The sequence below is a fragment of the Lipotes vexillifer genome, unplaced genomic scaffold, assembly GCF_000442215.2.
Source record: "Lipotes vexillifer unplaced genomic scaffold, Lipotes_vexillifer_v1.1 scaffold1211, whole genome shotgun sequence".
In the NCBI taxonomy this organism is placed as follows: Eukaryota; Metazoa; Chordata; class Mammalia; order Artiodactyla; family Lipotidae; genus Lipotes; species Lipotes vexillifer.
In genome coordinates, this window is record NW_006784577.1 from 127191 (window position 1) to 143560 (window position 16370).

General features: G+C 38.2%; 1 pseudogene; it reads right to left on the reverse strand.

Annotated features, from left to right (window-relative positions):
* Window positions 1-12248, reverse strand: part of LOC103071018 (ferritin light chain-like) — a 16129-nt pseudogene extending 3881 nt beyond the window's left edge.
* Between the last annotated feature and the right edge of the window lie 4122 nt (window positions 12249-16370).

A 16370-nucleotide genomic window follows, 5' to 3' on the forward strand; every position in this document is an offset into this window, starting at 1 on the left:
TTCCTTAAGCATACATCCAAATTAAATGTGAGAACCTGCAGGTAAAAGAAATTGCTTCAAGGCAGTGCTTCAGTAGGATGAAAAAATCAATAACAGTTTCATTAAGGAAGGAAAGGTAGTTTAGACATACTCCTACCTAGCTTTCTTCTTACTGAAAGAAAAGAATAATTGTTGATTATGTCTTTCCTTTCAGATATAATGTTCATAGCTTAGTAACGTGGCCGCTGTATAGTTATATTGTATGCACCCCTTCAAGTCTGCTGGGTTTCTTGAATAGAGCCAGTTTTTATGTTTTGAAAAATTGACACTCATTTAAAGCAGTTTCTTTAATAATGCATGCCATGCTGAGCCTACTGCAAGTGAGCACTTTACAACCACCAAATCCTACAGATATATTTGAATTAGTTAAATTCCAAATTCCTTTCTAAGCAAATGCTTTAATTCCTTCTTTCCCCTCTACTGATTGATTGATAGCCGGATGAGGAGATGGGCAGATAGATAAAAGGGCAGATGGATGGTGCAAGGCAGAAAGGAAGGGAGGAATTCAACTGTAGTATAGTGGTATGTGTGCTTCTGGATCTATGATCCTGAGCCACTTACATTCTCTCTGTCTGAGTTTTATCACCTTTGAAAAGGTCATAATAATAGTTATATGATATTATACAATATATAATATCATACAACTATAATACAATATATTATAGTTAATATTATATAACTATTATTGTGACCTTATGACATTATTATTATGCAGATGAAAATGAGTTATGTGAATTGTTGTGATCAGTGTCTATCCGATGACAGGTACCTTATATAATTTGAGCTATATTATTAGTAACACTATTGAAAAAAAGATAAAGAGGTAGATAAGGTAAATACAATGAAATTTTTAAGATGCCATTTTGTGCTAGAACAATTCAAGATGAAAATAATTGGATTTTAGCTAGAAGGCACACAAATATGTTTTCCAGGTTATCTTAGATGGGAGTTGGACTGCTTGTACAATAAAATGTGCCCAACAGAAGAGGGTTTTATCTGTAGGGTGGGATCTCAGAGAGGTGTAGAGAAACCACATCCATGCAATAGGGTGAGGGACCAGTCTTTTTCAAGACATTTCAGTATTGAGGAAACATCCACATGGGGGTCAAACTGTGCTCGGAACTGAGTTACGAGACTTAAAGAAATCTTTTTCGAAGCAAAGTGCAATGGTTAGTTTTGCACAGTGTAGAAATAATCAGGGCGCTCAGTCCAGAGCCAGAGAGAAGACTTTCTCATAAATTGCTGCGTGTCCTGTATCAGGTGGTGATAGGATGTTGTCTCTTCTGTGGTAGCAGCAGGCAACATGAGTATGGGAGAGTTTTTCATTGACTTTATTATAAAATGCTATTTCAAACTCAAGAGTTTAACTAGCCCAACCAGTCTTTATTTATCACATTTCTCTCAAGACCTATGAGGTTCACTCAGTAATAACTAAGCATAATTGCTAACATTTACTGCTTTTTCTTAACAGTCAGGCACTCTTCCAATTGCTTTGCATGGATTTTTATATTCTTTTGCCTCACGCAGGTTGTGGTTGGTGTAGTAGTACTTTGATTTTGTTGAGCTGGAGACCGAAGTACAGAGAGGTTAACTACTCAGCCCAAGGTCACACAGCAAGGCAGTGGTGGAGCCAGGTTTCAAACCCACTTCGATTCCAGAGCCTAAGTCCAAAAGTAATGCCTTATATAAGTGCTTAATAGTTGTGAGTGGTTATAATAATAGCTACAGTTAAATATAGCAAAAAAAAAAGAAATCTCTGCTCAACATGACCCTTCATTTCCAGGTTTGTGTCAAGTGTGTGTACTTGAAGCACATTTTATAATGATTGCAGAAATAACCAACCATCTCTTTCTCTTCTGGTATAAAAAGAGATAAAGAGCCACTCCTACTTTGCCTAATAATTGTTAAATTGCTTTCTTTTTGGTCTAATCTTTGCTAAAGGGAAGAAGGAGACCAGACACGGCAGGCTTTTTATTTTATTTTTTTAAAAATCTACTGGCTGCCAAAAGAAAAGTGCTGGAGAGCAGATTTCAGTGTGCTTGTTAGATGTAGGGTTGTTTTGATTGTCTGTGGCCTGTAGGGAATTGGATGGAAAAAGCATGTGCTAGCCTCTACTCATGACGGGCAAGGAGCATATCAGGTCTGTTGGTTCAACCTGAACTTCGTGGCCTTGAAAGGACTTGGTGGCTGCAAGCAGCAGGCGTGGTAAGAAAGGTGCTATTTATGGAAGACCTACCATGCCAGGTAGACTAGTTATCCTGTATTATAGGTGAGAAGAGCCAGGCATCAAGAAGTTCAGAAATTTGCTCCAAGTCACACAGCTCATGAGCAACAGAACTCAGCTTTGAACTTGGATCTCTGCAACTCCTGCCTACTTCCCACCATCCCATAGTGCCTCTTATAGTAGTCCAAGCATGTGATCTAGAAAATGCTTGGTCCCCATTGCTTCTCACTGGGCATGAAGTGCAGCTTCCAGCAGATGTGGTTTTTCTGGAGTCTCTCACCTCCCCTTGCCTCCTTTTTGATCCAGAGAGTTCATCTATGTGGAGGCTGCATCTGGCCACACTGCACACTCATTGGTAGGGATGCAGAAGGTAGCTAGCACTTAGCACTTTATAGTGGAAAAGGACCTGAATCCTCATGCTGCTGGTCATGAATCAATGGTTTCATTCTCCAGTCATGGCATTGCACTTCTTGGAATTAAACCTCAGGGCTCCTAATGATAAAATGGATAATTAGAGTTATCCAGCCTATGTTAGAGTCAGCATTATTATGAGGCTCTAAAAAGAAAATTTGTAGAAATACCTAGAAAAATAGCACTCAGATTGACACTGGTAGCAGTCTCATACAGGAGGCAATTTGGATAAACCATCAATTACTTTTGTGAGGAACATTTTCAACCATGCTTTGGTTTTTTCCAAATGATGAAAGTACCCATTCTCAAACTTTGGAGCACAACTTTTGAATTTATATGAACTCTTCAGTTTGGGATGGTAGTATTACCATTCCCCACTTTATTCCTATTCTCCTAGTTCCCCGTAGTAAATGGAAGTAGGTTCACGTTGCCACGGTGTCTATAGATATTATTTAGCTTATTGAAATAGCATACCATATTGGGTTCTTTCATGGGGGAATGTCAGAGGCTGACGGCTGCTATGGCCTCCCAAAGCCAACTGTTGTTTAATTGAGGGAGCCAGTCAGCTTTACTGGGCTCTCAGCTGGGAGTGGGGTGGAACTAGGCATTTTAACCAGAATCGATCATCTGCTCAGTACTTAAGTAGCATGAGCCTTCAGACTCTGGCTAGCCTAATGGACTTTCCACTGTGTCTCTGCTATTGAGCAGTGATTACTATACAGATTGAGGCATATTTGGTTTCAGTTCAGTCTGTTCCCACAGATGAGGCCCGAGTATGATCACATCGTATAAATTATTTAAGGTGCAGCGTCTGTGTAACCTGAGCCATAAGTAAAAGTTGGCCCTCCGTCTGTTCTGTCACCTGGAGGACTCTGTTTTCCAAGGGAAATAGTCCATCTTGTGAACTGAAATCATTAGAGTCATAAAAATTCAAATGTGCCTTGAACGATTACTTTGGCATAAAGACTCAAGTACAATATCCAAAAGTTTAGCATCCTTTCACTGAAATACAGTGGTTTAGGTTTGGATGGAAGAAATTTCTGGAACACTAATTGCAGTTCCAAAACAGTATTACTAGTTGTAGTCTGAAGAAACTGGAATCTGTAAACTCCATTCATTTTCATAGGCTCTGAAAAGTTCTTTTTTTTTTTTTCACTTGTAAATTTAGTTTGATTATAAATGTATTTAGTCATGGATTGTTTGGAAAATGAAACAGCACAGGGGTTATTCTTCTATAATTTCTTTAATTTGTAGGTGAAGAACTCTGGGTCTAGAAACAAAATCCACTTGTTGAAGGTCACACCACAACCAAAGTCATCTGATTTCTGGAGTAACCTTTCTGGTACATCATCTTTGTTACTCACATAATCCTACTTTAGCAAAGAATCAAAGCCCAGGTCTTTCACGTGTTCATTTCCCCACTCTGGTTTCAGCAAGTTGGAAATAGAAAAGTAAAAAGGAACTAAATCCATCTCCCCTTTCCTCTTGTTGAATTACTTGCTAAATATAGTTGCTACCGTCTATCTATTCTTATCCTTGTCTGCATAAGACCTGTTCCTTGAGCCTGTCCTTATTTCTTCCTGACTGCATGTAATGAAGACATTGGGGTAGACTGTGGCATGTGACAGCATCCCTGAAGTTACACATCTCATAGTCGTAGACCCACCGCTAAAAGGTTTATGACTCACACTCCTTGCGGTGAAGGATAACAACAGAGCTTTGTTACTCTCCTCTGTGATGGATTCTGAATTGGAGCGGCTGGGACCAGATGGGGAACCTGGCTTCTTTAGTGAATTTCCAGAAGTGCAGTGTTCAATTGGCTGCCCCATTTAAGAAAATTATCTAGACTCAGCCAATGGAGTTTAAAGGGACGTTAGTTTCTTCAAATTGATCTCTTCCCTTTCTTAGTACATATACTGTACTGGTCTTCTGGCCTGGGCGAATAAAGTACACAGCTCCTTTTAACACCTGGATGCCTGGGGAATGAGTACCGTGAGTGTAGTGCTGGCAGGACTTGACATTCTCCTCACTGAGGCTTTTCTACCTTGGGTCTTCCTCGTTAAGCACTCAATTTAGAACTCCTTTAAAAAGTAGCTTTAGTTCTAGTCCTTCAAAGTAGTGCTTCCTAAGCCCCAAAGCAAAACAATTTCCCAAATGATGAATTCCTTAAAAATGCATGCGGTTTAAGACAGCAGTAGTAAATAATTGGCAATTCGATAGCTTTAGTCCTTTTTACTCTCTTGAAACCCTTGACTAAAGATGACAGTCACATAAAACCACCACAAAAGGAATAGTTGCTTAAAATAGTAATACCATGGTGTATCTTGTTCCTTCTGCCAAAATGGATTCTTGGTTATTTACAGATAATTAGGACTAGCCTCCTGAGGACCATAGGAGGCAATTTCCTTTGCATGGTTCCCCCTCCCTTTCTTTTTCTTTTTCTTTTTTTTTTTTTGTGGTATGCGGGCCTCTCACTGTTGTGACCTCTCCCGTTGCGGAGCCCAGGCTCCAGACGCGCAGGCCCAGCGGCCATGGCTCACGGGCCCAGCCGCTTCGCGGCATGTGGGATCCTCCCAGACTGGGGTACGAGCCCACGTCCCCTGCATCGGCAGGCGGACTCCCAACCACTGCGCCACCAGGGAAGCCCTCCCCCTCCCTTTCTTGTCTACACTTCTTTCAACCTTCAGCAGTGTGCTTTTCTTAGGAGCCTGGCTTTCTTCTTTCTGATGACCCAGATCAAGTTATGTTCATGATTGTTTATCATATCATTTCTTTCTCATAAGAATGCTTCCCTCCCAATAGGTTTATTCTAAATGTGTATCTTAACTCAGAGGACTCCGTCTACACCTGTGGCCGGCAGGCTTGTCCACACTGAAGTTCAGGGAACATTTCATTCTGCAGACCCACAAAGAACACCATATCCGCTGGCATCTTACTCTACTTACGTGCAAGGCTACTTTTATATACAGCATAAACTGGATTTTATTTCTCTTTTAAGGTCAGACAATAGGCCAGGTAAGAGTACTGAGCTAAGGAAGGTGGAAAGCACAGTTTGATAACGAAGGTAAAATGCTTGGAATTTGTTCCAGATGTTACTAACTATTGGCAGTACTGTCTTAAGGACTGGATGGCAATTTCAGTTCAGCATTTCCTTGATTTTCTAGGCTTTTAAGGTTCTTCATGTTTTCTTAATTATAGAATTAATTAGCATGTTAATGGAAAATCATTAGATAATGGATTCATAAAGCCTCTGTTTTTGCAAACCATTATTTACAAAACAGAGCCCTGTGGTTTTAGTCAATAGAGCCTTTGGGCCAGTTTGCACCCTGTCCCTACACTGGGGGAACTCAGATGTCCCTTATCTTTCTGATTGGCTATCACTTTGCAGGGAAATGGCTACTATACTTAGAAGCTTCTCAAGCTGTAAACATAGGTTGGAGGAATTGGAGCCTGGGTTTGCTTTTGTGCTTTTTAGAATTCGTTTCTTTTTAGTTTTTATTACCTAGTCTCAGGTATGCTTTCATACATCTTAGCAAAAGAATAAAAGACCCCAGTGTTCTCTGCAATATTCTTCTTTTTTTTAATTGAAGTATAGTTGATTTACAATGTTGTGTTAATTTTCTGCTGTACAGCAAAGTGATTCAGTTATACATATATACACATTCCTTTTTTTATATTCTTTTCCATTTTGGTTTATCATAGGATTTTTTAAAATAAATTTATTTATTTTATTTTATTTTTGGCTGCCTTGGGTCTTCGTGGCTGCGCGTGGGCTTTCTTTACTTGCAGTGAGTGGGGGCTACTCTTTGTTGTGGTGCGCGGGCTTCTCATTGCAGTGGCTTCTCGTTGTGGAGCACGGGCTCTTGGCACACGGGCTCAGTAGTTGTGACTCAAAGGCTCAGTAGTTGTGGCTCACGGGCTCTAGAGAGCAGGCTCAGCACACGGGCTTAATTGCTCTGCAGCGTGTGGGATCTTCCTTGACCAGGGCTTGAACCCGTGTCCCCTGCACTGGCAGGCGGATTCTCAACCACTGCACCACCAGGGAATCCCATCATAGGATACTGAATGTAGTTCTCTGTGCTATACAGTAGGACCTGGTTGTTTTCTGCAATATTCTTTAATTTCTCCTTCACTGCCTGTCCTCTTGGTTCTCAGGTACCTGCCCCCCGCCTCTGATGGACCTGAGCAGACAAGTCCAAGGTGACTGTGTCTGGCATCAACTTTTCCTTAATTCCCACTTGGCTGCCTGGTCCACTGTGTGAGCTCAGAGTGGATGGCTACTGCAGCAATTCACAGACCAGACGGGATAGATGGCATACAGTATTATAATATGTTATATAAAATATATCATAAGTTCAGCTCTTCTTTCCCCACCAGATTCTATGGGGACCATGCCCTTCCTACTCTCTTCTCCCCTTAATCAATTTCTCTAGGCTAAGAATCTTGCCAGTTCCAGCTCTCTGAAGGTAGTGTGGAAAGGAGAAGGGAGGTGTATCTAACAAGCTACATTATTTTGGAGGCGAATATCCACTTATTTGGCCATGATGTAATTTCCAGTTGATAATCTTTTCAGCCTATCAACCAGAAATTATACCTAAAAAATGTAATAAGCTTCCTTATCTCTATATGTTTCCATTTTCAATTTCTCGAGTGAGCTGGAAATATAGACATGAGATATACATTCTGTTTGCTGTACTTGATTGATGAACTGTTGTTTGCTATATTTAACTTTTAAAGTAGATAACCTTGACAGAATTATATATTTTTCTAAAATAAAACCGTGTACTACCCTATTTTCCATGACTAGTTTCTATTTTTATCAAGCTAGCCATAGCCCACCTTTCCAGTAGAACACCAAAGCCAAACTTTTAACCCCCTTATTTGCACATCAGAGAACGTTGCTGCCCTATAACCCTTCTTTCACCCTAATTGCCATTCCTCTGTATGTTCACATGGACCCATGGTTGTTTTGTTTTCTAATTTTTTTTATTGGGGTAAAAAACACATACTATAATATTTACCATCTTAACCAGTTTTAAGTGTACAGTTGAGTGGAGTTGAGTATATTCACGTTGTTGTACAGCAGATCTCCAGAACTTTTTCATTTGCAGCACTGAAACTCTATACCCAATAAACAGTAATTCCCCAGTCTCTTCCCTTCAGCCCCTGGCAACCTGCCACCTTTCTATTGTCTGTTTCTATGGTTTTCACTACTTTAGTTATTTTGTATGAGTGGAATCATACAGTATTTATCTTTTGTGACTGGTTTATTTTGCTTAGTAAAGTGTCTGTGAAGTTTATCCATGTTGCAGCATATGACAAGATTTCATTCTTATATAAGGCTGCATACTATTCCATTGTGTGTATATAGCACATGTTCATCTGCTGATGGACATTTGTGTTGCTTCCAGCTCTTGGCTATTGTGAATAATTCTGTGATAAACACAAATATGGAGATATCTCTTCAAATTCCTGCTTTGAATTCCTTTGGATATATATCAAGGAGTGGGATTGCTGGATCATGTAGTAATTCTATTTTTAATTTTTTGAGGAACCCCCATACTCTTTTCCATGATGGCTGCTCCATTTTACATTCCCACCAACAGTGCACAAGGGTTCCAATTTCTCCACATCCTAGCCAACACTTGCTATTTTTTGTTCTTCCGATAGTAGCCATACTGATGGATGTGAGCTGATATCTCATTGTAGTTTTGATTTGCATTTCTCTTATGATTAGTGATATTGAGCAGCTTTCCATATGTTTGTTGGCCATTCATACATAATTTTTTTTAGAATTATCTATTCAAGTCCTTTGCCCATTGTTAAATCAAGTCAAATTTGTTTTGCTGTTGTTGAGTTGTAGAAGTTCCTTATATATTTTGGATATTAACCTTTTATCAGATATATAATTTGTAAATATTTTTGCTATTCTGTAGGCTGGTTGCCTTTTCACTCTATTGTTTCCTTTGATGCACAGAAGTTTTTCAGTTTGACATAGTCCCATTTGTCTATTTTTGCTTTTGTTGACTGTGCTTTTGATGTAATAGCCAAGAAATCACTGTCAAATCTAATGTCCTGAGGCTTTCCTCCTATGTTTTCTTCTAGGAGTTTTACAGTTTTAGTGCTTGCATTTAGGTCTTCGATCCATTTTGAGTTAAGTTTTGTATATGGTTATAAGGTAAGTGTCCAACTTCATTTTTTGCATGTGGATATCCAGTTTTCCCAGCACCATTTTTTGAACAAACCGTCCTTTCCCCATTTGTGTAGTCTTGGCTTGTGGAAAGTCATCTGGACATATATGCAGGAGTTTATTTCTAGGCTCTCTATTCTGTTCCGTTTGTCCAAATATCTGTCTTTATGGCAGTCTCATACTGTCTTAATTACTACTGCTTTGTGTGCTGTGTTTTGAAATCAGCAAGTGTGGGGCCTCCAACTTTGTTGTTTTTTTAAGATTGTTTTGTCTATTTTGGGTCCCTTGATATTCCATATGGATTTTAGGTTGTTTTTTATATTTCTATAAAATAAGTCATTAGGATTTTCATAGTGATTGCATTGAATCTGTAGATTGCTTTGGGTAGTATGGACATTTTAACAATATTAAGTCTTCCAATCCATGGGCATGGGGTATCTTTCCATTAATTTGTACCATCCTTGAGTTCTTTGAACAATGTTTTGTAGTTTTCAGTGTACACATCTTTCACCTCCTTGTTTAGGGGTATTCCTAAGTATTTTATCCTTTATGGTGTCCTATAGCAAATAGGATTGTTTTCTTAATTTCCTTTTCAGATTGGTCATTGTTAGCATATAGAAACACAACTGAATTTTGTGTGTTGATTTGTATCCTGTAAGTTTGCTGAAATTGTTTCATAGTTGTAACAGCTTTATTTTTCTGGTGGAATCTTTTGAGTTTTCTACATATGGATCATATTGTCTGTGAACAGAGATAATCTCACTGCTTTCTCACTTTGGATGCCTTTTATCTATTTTTTCTTATCTAATTGCTCTGGCTAGAACTGCTAGTATTATGTTGAATAGTAGTGGTGAGAGTGAGCATCCTGGCCTTGTTCTTGATTTAAGAAGAAAAGTTTTCAGTCTTTCACCATCAAGTATGATGTTAGTTGTGGGCTTTTTATATATGGATTTATTATGTTGAAATAGTTTCCTTCTATTCCTAGTTTGTTGAGTGTTTTTATAATAAATGGATGTTGAATTTTGTCAAATGCTTTTTCCACATCATTTGAGATAATCATGTGGTTTTTGTGCCCCATTTTGCCAAATGGTGTATTTTACTGATTGATTTTTGTATGTTGAACTCTCCTTGTATTCCATGTATAAGTCCCACTTGATCATGGTGTTTAGTCCTTTAATCGCTTTTGAGTTAGGTTTGCTGGTATTTTATTGAGGACTTTTGCATTAATATTCATCAAGGATATTGATCTGTTGTTTTCTTTTCCTATTGTGTCTTTGGCTAGTGTTGATATCAGAGTAACTGGCCTCATAGAATGAGTTTGGAAATGTTCTCTCTTCTTCAATTATTTGGAAGAATTTGAGGAGGATTGGTGTTAATTCTTCTTTAAATGTTTAGTTGAATTTTCTAGGGAAGCCATATTATCCTGGGATTTTTCTTTACTGGGAGTTTTTGATTACTATTTCAATCTCTTTACTATTTACACATTTTTAAAAAATTTGATGACACAATTTTCTTGATTTCTCCTCCCTCCAAAACACACAACACATGTATTTGTTGCCATTATTAGAGAAGGAAAGGAATATGACAATACTCCTTTAAAAGAGTAAAATAATTTAGGAATGGTAGACAGAATGTTAAGTTTCTTTTAATAGTCTCAGTCACCTTCCCCTCTGCAAATAGCTTCTTGATCAACTTCACCAAGAAAACAAACAAACAATAAGAAAAAAGTTTAGGCCAATTATCTGTCCACTTTTACAGTCTTCTTGGCACTGCATTTGCTTATGTGTATGTTATTCCCTCCTTTCTCCCACATCTGAGGCAGGTAGATCCCTCTACTACTTTGGTTTCATCCCTTCCCCTGGATTCTTTATCCTGATGATCTCTTTCCATTAACTTGCACCAATAAGTAGTCCTGCTCTATATCGGCTCTGTCTCTCTGTCTGGCTTTCTCTTCATCTCTTAAAAATTCCTCCTCTCAGTTTACCTTAATTTATCTCTATTTACTCCTGGAATTTCTACAGTCAAATTGTGAAAGGCTGTGAAAAGTTGTGAGCTTGGATACAAGAACAGTGTGGATTCAAAATTCTCTAACAGTCACTTGTTTTGTGATATTGGACAAGTTACATAAACCTTTAGGGCCTTTATTTTCTTCATTTAAAGGAAGGATACCAACAATAATGATAATACCTCCCTTATAAAGTTGGGATTGTAAAGATCATCAAACAGACATGCTGGTCAACCTTCCTTGACATCTCTTAATGCATTTGGCACTGTTGGAGTATCTTCTTCCTGGAAATTGTTTCCTCTCTTGAGAACATTTTACTTGTTTTCTTCCTACAACCCTAACCCTTCCTTTTCTCTTCTTGATAGGCTCATTTCCTTTACTTGCCCTTTAGTGTCTTTGTTCCTCAGGGATTTGCCTTCGCCTCTCTTTCTATCTGTGCTCACTCTACTTGAGCTCTTGCACTGAAAAGCACATCTACATTTTTAATACTCATTTGGGATACAGAGTATATACATGGGAGATACATACACACATTTCCAAATGTCTTCTGAAATCCAGACATGTTTGTGGTCTGCAGATCTCCCTGGATGCTGCAGTCATCTCATACTCAGCTGATCCAAACTGTTGTTCATCAGCACCTGTTCTCAGTAGCTCTGAGGGCCTCTTCTGTCCATTCCACTTATCATTTCTATGAATTTCTGTGAGATCTTCTCAGTCATGCTGGCTGTATTAATAGACAATTACTCATCTCAGCCCACCACTCACTAAGTCCCTTACCCTTGTCTGTGCCTTAAATATTCCCATTATTTCTCTTTGTTTCTCAAATGCATTGCTATCCTATCATTCTTTAAATGGCCTCCTTGTCTCTAACTTTTGAATTGGTTCAAGGTTATCTTCATAAAATGCAAACCTGTTTCTAACAATTCCCTGTTTAAAATCCTTTAGTAATTCTCTACCAGTTTTAGGATAAAACCTGAATTCTTTTGTACAACAATATGAACAGTATTATACTCCTTATAATGTGTCTTCTGCCTCAGTTTTATATTCTGTCTTTCATCACATACGATTTTGAGCAGTATGGAACTTCTTGTCCTTCCAGGAAAATACAGTTCTCTTCTTTGTCGTTTTTTTTTTTTTTTTTTTTTTGACCCTCCCTCTCGCCCTTTCTTTTTTTCTCTTCCACCTCCTATTTCCTCCCGCCCTTCTCCTTCATTCCAATTTCTGACTTCCGTTTTGACTTCATTTTCCTGATTGTCTTATCACTACATAATTAACTTGTTTTAATGTTTAAGACCAGCCAAAACATTACCTGCTGTGTGAGCTCCACCCTGATCACCCACCTCACACGCATTCACACTTGGTGAGAATAGGCCTGCCATATTTGGGCACCCAGGTATGCTGACTTCCAGGGCAGTTGTCTTTTTATCGTTATGTTGCCTAAGATGGTTTGAGTTTCAGGCAAATTGACTTCTGGAATACTAACAAGCAGATTTTCTTCTACTGTCACTGTACTAGAACATACATGTTTTGACATTTAGATAATGTTATGGGATCCCTATTAAATAACTGGCTTCAGGGATGGAGCCCTTGTTCAAACTGCAGAGCAGATAAAGCTGCCTTTTTCTGTGTAAGTCTCACAGGGCTTAAGTTTGTCAAACTGCAGGGCATTTCATTAGCATTTCTCAGGAGTGGGTGTTTCCTTCTGAGAAAGGTTGGCTGAATCCAGTATATTTTGCCTCCAGGGAATGAAATCCACCTTGGTCCAAACAAGGAGACTGTAGGTATTCAAGACTGACTGATGGCAGACATTGACAGTGAACAACCAATGCTTAGGAATGCAAGAATGTTGACAGGAGTGGAGATTGTCCAGATCAGTTTTTGACACCAGTTATTTCAAAACAATTGTTTCTTAACGGGTGGTCACCAAGTTAAAGCCCTTTTGATTGTCTGTCAAGACACATTGGATTATATCCATTCTTATCATGTGCATCCTCTCCAGGTCTGGAGATCAGGAGGGAGGGAGGTGGGAGAGGTATTTTGTATATATGCTCTTCCTTCTGAAAGTCAGCCTCAATCTGATTTTTTACAACTTTGCCTGTAGTTGTGTAGTTTTTAATATTTTGAAAGCATTTGTATAGCATTTTTTTTTCAGTATAACCCACTGCATCCTATGTTTGGCATTATCTTAAGCCAATTTCCAATCATCTATAAACAAGAGTGTATGGTTATATCTCTGATATAACTCAAAGAATATATATTTAATGGTGTAGGTTTGAAGAGGCATTCTTGATATGAAAAGGTAATCATTTGTTTATGTTAATGATTTAAACAGAACATAACCATATCTTACATATGAATTTACATCCCCAGAATTCATAATTGAATGGTATGCTTCTTATTTCAATTTGAGTAAGTCTAATATTAAAAGATTCATTCATGAAAAAACCCAAATGATTTTAAAAAGAAAGTCATAAAACAAGTTTATTACAGATTTCGAGGTGCCCAGCTCAACTAGATCTACAGAGTGGGTTGATAGACGAGTGAGAAAATATAATGCATACAAAAAGAAAAAGTCACTGTGGAAAAAAATCACGCATCTCTTTTTTTCCCTTTATTTTAATCATAAAAAATAATGGAAATTGTTCTATAAACATGAGTGAGCTAAAAAATATTACCAGAGTATTAGTTACTAGAAAAACAGAAATGAAATTTGGAGATGAGATTTATCATCTTCTCGCTTTAATTTGTAGTCCTGCTGCACTGTGAATGTAATAACCATCAACATGAAAAATGTAACAGATTGGTAATACCATTGAGTTTTAATTAAACCGCTGAAATGAAGAAGACCCAGAGGGATAACTGGGAAATGTAGTTATCCTTTATGAAATGTGCTGGACTGCCTGTTGTTCTGTTTCTTATAAATTAATGCTCTGCCCAAAATAGTGCCCCATCAGAAGATTTACTAAAAATTAATAATTTCAGTTTATAAAACAGATATGGTTGCTTTAGTTTATTCAATTTGGGCTTGAAATACTTATCACTGTAAATCAGCAGTTGCTTACTTTCCTGATCCCTTCCCGATTTGACTCCCCATTTCTGTGGCTTTCTACTTAAATAAATCAGTACATACATCTTGTTTTTCTACAAGGTCGTTGGTCTGATCTCTTTGCCTCAGAATGTCAGGTATTTGTATCTAATTTCTAGTAAATTTTACATTCTGTGAATTCATAATTAAAAAAAAAAGAGAGAGAAATGACAGCGTAAGAAGCAACTCAGTTGGAAAGTTTTCATCACTCCAGAAAATAGCAACCACTGACAGCAGTTCAGTTAAGACATGAAGAACTGGTGTTTTTCTTATCAGCTTGATGCAAGGATGAATTGGCTACTTAAGATTCAGGAGATAAACTTTTCAGATATATTTATGAGATGGTTGCTGATGTCCACATGGCAGACTGCTGACCTATTTGTGTACCAGAGTACTGGGTCTCCCCTGTGGGAGAGTTGCATGCGATGAAACAGTTGTAAACATGTGCAAATTTCCAGTTTCTGACTCCCCCGATATCATATGACCTATCTGAAGATGACCTTTATCTAGCAGCAGAATTGGACTTAAATGTTGAATTAGAAACATAGCATTTTCATGACAGCTACAGAGAAATGAGACAGATGAGTTTAATCACAGGGCAATTCTGTTTGTTTTTATCCTAGGGTTAACTATTTAGGGTATTGAAGTTCTCTTGTTTGCAAAGGGCATGAAAATCAAGTATTTGTTGGTGGTGCCCATTATGCCTGGCACTGTGAGGACAGTGTCTCTAAGGAAGATATCTTAGAGGAAGGTAACTCTGAGATATGTCTGTCCTCTCTAAGCACCTATAACCTAAACGGAGAGATGGCAAAACAAATAGGAAGTAATAAATTGTTATATAATTGAATCCATTTGGACGCTGTAAGAATTCAAGGGCGGGCAGGATCAGTATGAGTTCCATGTAAAGACAGGACAAAATTGGAACATTTGTTTGTAATAGATGAGTGGGATTTGGAAATGCAAGGGTAGACGAGTTTAGCTAATGAGATTAGCATAATCAGAGGCCTGGGGGAGAATGACTGTGACATGACAGGGAATATAAAGTATTTGAGAAGAACAGTTCCTCTTAATGAATAAGGATGGCAGATAAGGATGGTTGGATAAGGGACAGCCAGACATTGAAGGGGCTTTGAGGCTATATGGCAGAGGTTTGATCTTTTATGACAGGCCACACAAAACCCTTGTTGGTTCTTGAACTTGAAAGTTATCTGAAAGGACAGTGGTGGGAAGATGAATCTAGAAGTGGTACCCAGCTAGAAAACTACTGCAGTCATTCAGGCGGATAGAATTATTTGAGGAGTGAATAGTGAGTAATTAGTTTAAAAATGAAAGAGTATATTAATACTAGAAAATGAGGAATCAAGATGCCAACATGGTCTTTGTATAGACCAGCATCTATGTCTGCTCAGGAGGCCCACCCAGCCTCTGTCGGCTGAGACCTCGTGCCCCTTAAGTCCTGCTCAAGCTGGTTCAATATATTAGTGCATTCCCTGGGGTAGGGTAATTTGTCTAGCCATGAATATTTAACCCATTGTGGACCAATAAGAGTGCTTTCCCAGATTTTTTTCAGGTTATTCTAGTTAGGAAAAGTCCTATTTCTCTCTGGCCATGAAGCCATAAAGATATAAGACCAGATCTGTCTGCCAGTATTGTTACAGCTTCACGGGAGAGCAAATCTGAGAAAGTGAAGCCAATGCAGAAAGATGTAGTGAGAAGATCAATAATTAAGGGGTTGGAGGGAAATACGTGTGTGTGTGTTTGCGTGTATGCACGTGTATAAGTATGTGTGCACATGTACATGCAAATATTAGGACAGCCCTAGGAATATAAGCCCTACAAGCTACATTTTTAAAAAGTTGAAGTATAGTTGATTTACAGTGTTGTGTTAGTTTCAGGTGCTTGTTACAGCCACATTTTGCAGATGAGGAAATCATTGTTCAGAAAACCTAGCTGTTTGGTCAAGGTTAAATAGCTACTTACATGCTAGATTGAGAATTTAAGCCTAAGTTTAGTTCCAAACCATCATACCTTTTTCTTTATGAGACTGCCTATTGTCATGGTGGTGGAGAGTCTGTTCGAACTAAATACTAATTAATTGCACTTTCCTGGTCTTTCTTTTATGATTCTAGGGTGTATTCACAGCAAACACAGTCATTGTAGTTCTGCTGTGTGCTGTAGGAAGGTGATATTTTCTTCTCCACGTCCACGTGACTCACGGTGGTATGAAACATGGAAAGCTTTTCTGTCTAGAAAAAGTGTCACGAAGAGTGTTGAGTCAAACACTAGGCAATAAAAGTCTATATTATTCATTTCATAGTCTATAAAATATTCCATGTTAATAATAAAAAAAGCAGAGTGTGTTGTTGCCCAAAACAAAAAGCAGCAAAATTAAACTATGACTAGCTTTTAATGTATA